The sequence below is a fragment of the Citrus clementina genome, unplaced genomic scaffold, assembly GCF_000493195.1.
Source record: "Citrus clementina cultivar Clemenules unplaced genomic scaffold, Citrus_clementina_v1.0 scaffold_5, whole genome shotgun sequence".
In the NCBI taxonomy this organism is placed as follows: Eukaryota; Viridiplantae; Streptophyta; class Magnoliopsida; order Sapindales; family Rutaceae; genus Citrus; species Citrus x clementina.
In genome coordinates, this window is record NW_006262201.1 from 26,288,503 (window position 1) to 26,292,585 (window position 4,083).

At 31.3% G+C, this 4,083-nt stretch overlaps 1 long non-coding RNA gene across 2 annotated transcripts; it reads right to left on the minus strand.

Moving 5' to 3' along the window:
* Positions 1-374: 374 nt before the first annotated feature.
* On the minus strand, positions 375-3,083 carry LOC112098315. 2 transcript variants are annotated; one of them, XR_002905437.1, is made up of 4 exons: positions 2,672-3,083; positions 1,443-1,543; positions 1,009-1,067; positions 375-555 (listed from the first exon to the last, which is right to left on the minus strand). It is a non-coding gene; the product is annotated as an uncharacterized LOC112098315 (long non-coding RNA). The 2 variants fall into 2 exon arrangements; XR_002905436.1 differs by lacking the exon at positions 1,009-1,067.
* Between the last annotated feature and the right edge of the window lie 1,000 nt (positions 3,084-4,083).

Below are 4,083 nucleotides of genomic sequence, written 5' to 3' on the forward strand. Positions count from 1 at the left end.
TATAATGACAGTTATTTTAATAAACGGTCATTATATATCATATGTACTAGAGCTTTAATAACAGTTTTTAAGAAAAAACCGTCATTAAATGTATATTTATAATGACGTTATTTTACAAAACAGTCATTATTAGTTATATATACTAGAGCTTTAATGACGGTTTTTAAGAAAAAACCATCATTAAAAATCACATTTAATGACGGTTCTTTAAATAACAGTCATCTATTGCACTTTTCCATTAATTTTTTATGACGGTTTTTATTCATAACAGTCATCTTTTATAGTAAATATACTTATATTTAATGACAGTTCTTACATAATAACCGTCATCTTTAGCATGTTAATTTTAAAAAATTAAATATTTACAATAATCATTTCAAGCCCCAATTTCAATTACAGTATCTATAAGTTTTTTACAATTGTACGTTCTACAAATGTTTCATATCAAAAGTTAGTTATACAAAAAGATTTGATAATTCCTTTTATCTCTTCACTATATCTTCAATATATCTTCGACTTAATAACATGCTTGCTTGCTGCCTTGAAAAATTATATCTGTTTATAGCCAAAGGGAAAAACAAAAACAACCCAAGAAAAAATAATTAGCAAGAAGATAAAGAGCAAAGAAGTAACAAAATAAAAAAAGAAAATAAAAAGAAACGTTTTTTGAGTGTTGTTTTCTTTGTAATACAGTAGCAAAACCAATTCTAGGCACCACATAAAACAAAAATAATAGTGCAAGTAATTAGCCTCAACGTAATTTTAATTTAAGAGATGAAGAGAGTTCAAACAAGCTGATCATATGTCAAATAATTTAAATGCTCGAACTTCTCATTTCATGAAATTTTAATAAATTAAACTATAAAAATCATAGAATAAGCATTTATCCGTCTTCCCATGGTTTCTTTCAACAAGCGCTAAATGAATTATTGCTATCAAATTAATATAAGCTGCCAAAGTAAATAAATTAAAAGGATGGACCTAAGTTTTAAGGTCTAGGAATTTAACCTCTTCATATGGCCCATCAATTCAATGAATGTCACCAAACTTTATTGTAAATTCTTGACCTATAGAATTTTGAAAGAATATATGATTAGAAAGATCCTAAAAATCACCACCATCTGCTAAACTGAAATTTTGAAAGAGTAAATTTATTATGTTTGCACATTCATATGCTTGTACTATATTAATTTAATATAGTATCCCAATTTAGTCGTCCAAGAGCATTAACACGTATACACTATAAGCTAAACAATTAGAAGACTCTATAGGCACCCTGATATGAGTGCATATCTAAAAATATTTTCAAAACTCATGTTCAGAACTCAGAAACATGAGAATGGATTGTAGATACATAAATATATGACCATTGTAGATGTGAATGGTGAGTAGTATAGTTGTAATGCCATACAGGCAATTAAAGCACAAACTGCAAAAGTCACCTGATACAGCTTGTATTTTGTCAAATCATTTAACTATTCAGCAAAGAAGAGGAGACCATTGGCGTCAAAATATGCAGTTGCTTTGTTGTCTTCTACATAATCTGCATTAATGAAGTCATATTATTGATAGAACTAATAATTTTGAATGAACTAAAATGAAGAAAGTTGTTCGAAAGCTAATTTAAGAAAAGGAATTAGTTTCAAACTACCGAGAAATAGAAACAAGGAAAGCAATAACCAACAACAAGTTTAAAAATCAACTTGCTTTCATGCTTTTGTTCTTTAGGCTCAAATTGTATAGAATCCTAAATCACTCCTTCCAATTCCTTAGTTTTTATCTTGAAAGCAATCAAAGCATCCATTTGCTTACTCAAACTTTCAACCTAAGCATAATTTTCTTTCACTTCAGTCCAGTAAAACTTGTCAAATTTATCAAACTCATCATCAAGCCTTCTAAAAAACTATTGCTCTCATTCCCCTCCTTCCTCGACAATCTTCCAAAATATTTTCAATACAAAGTAGACCAAAAAATTTCTAGGAGCCTTTTTTATTGTAGAACATCAACTAATCAACACCTGCAAATTTCCAGCAGTTGTTTTGCTACTGTTCTGCAGTGAAAACAACCAATAGAAATCTGCAGGGGCTGTTTTGCTGCTGTTTTGTAGTGAAAACAGCCCCTGCAAATTACCAAGGGCTGTTTCACTGCAGAAAAGCAGCAAAACAGCCATTGTAAACTTCTAGCAGCTATTTTGACAGCAAACCTACAGAAAAATTGCAAAACAAAAACCATGGCGAGAGATAATGGAATCATTTTCCATTACCACAACACAAAAGATTCCCTTAACCAACAGACAACAATATAAGAAAAATAAATAAATAGAGTAAACAAATCAAGTAATCGAATCCATTGAAGAAATTATTGCACAAAAGGATTAAGGATTACGACAATGAAACAAACACCTTTAAGATGTTTTTGATCTGCATCAAAAATTACAAATCCAACCAAGAAACCGACTCCCAAAATCACAGTTAGATAGGAAAATATGAAATTAAAAGTAAGTAATTAATTACTTAATCATAGAGAACCAAACCAATTGAAGCGGTGAATCAAAGTGGTCATGTGACAGCTTCGGGAAACAAAGAAGATCAACATTCAAATTTTATTAATTTAAGTAAGTAAATCAAAATCTCAGGCGATGCACATATATTATCGAACAACAGAGACTCACATGGTAGAGTGTTTTCTTCAGCGAGTGAAACGGCGAGTGATGGCGAGGCTAGGGTTTATCTGGTTCGATGGTGATTGACAGTGAAGGCTTTAATTTCAAGCAGTTAATGATTGGGTTTTCTTCGACGGCAAGGGTTTGGAGATGGGTTAGAGTTTTCTTGGGTAAGAGGGGTACAGTGTTGACTCCGACATAGTAGAGAGCAAGCATGAGAGAGAGGGGCTGCTGGTGCTGGCCTGCTGCTATGTGTGCATGAGAGCATGGTGAAAGAAAGGGCGGCTGCTGGTGGCTTGGTGCTGCCATGCTCGGTTACTACTGCACAGGCTAAGTGTACCGACGGCGGGTGTGCTGCTGAGAGAGCAGGGTTGCGTGCGTGCGTGCTTTTAGAGTTAAGAAATTATCTATAATTTTAGGGATTTGGTGTTTAGTATAGGGCCGGTTAATTTGGGATATATATATCTCAATGACGGTTCTATAATAACCGTCATTAATTTAAGATGTATAATGACCGTTATATATAACAACAGTCATTAAAAATTATCATTTTTTAATGACGGTTTTTTAGTAACCGTCATTAAAAATTGTAACTTTTAATGACGGTTCTTTTAGAACCGTCATTAAAATTAAGAAATTTTTTTACTACACATACAATGACCGTTTTATGTAAAAACCGTCATTAAAAATCAAGACATTTTAACTACACATATAATGACTGTTGTATTTAAAAACCGTCATTAAAAATTATAACTTTTAATGACGGTTCTTTTAGAACTGTCATGAAAATTAAGAATATTTTTTAATACGCATACAATGACTGTTTTATGGAAAAACCGTCATTAAAAATCAAGACATTTTAACTACACATATAATGACCGTTGTATTTAAAAACCGTCATTAAAAATAAGATTATTTTTAACTACACATATAATGACCGTTGTGTATAAGAACCGTCATTAAAAATGGTAAGTTTTAATCACGGTTTTTATAAACGAACCGTCATTAAAATTAAGTGTAGATTTTGCTTGACATTTAATGACGGTTCTATTACATAACAGTCATTATTAGTACTACATATTATGACGGTTCAAATAATAACCGTCATTAAAGATATTTAATGACAGTTTTTAAAAAGAACCGTCATAACATATGCGTCATTGTTTAACATTTTTGTAGTAGTGAAAGCCATCCATTTATCAGCAAAGTTTAACCTCTCCATAACTTACTTTAAGAAAGACCATTCCACTCTATCAAAAGCCCTGCTTATGTCAAGCATTAAAGGTAACAAGCCATTTTTATTTCTCTTACTAAGTCTAATTTTTTGAAAAGATTCATATCCAATAATAATGTTGTCAGTGATTAGCTGATTTGGTATGAAAGCACTTTGAGTCAAAGAAATAATTTGGTGGAGGATTTAT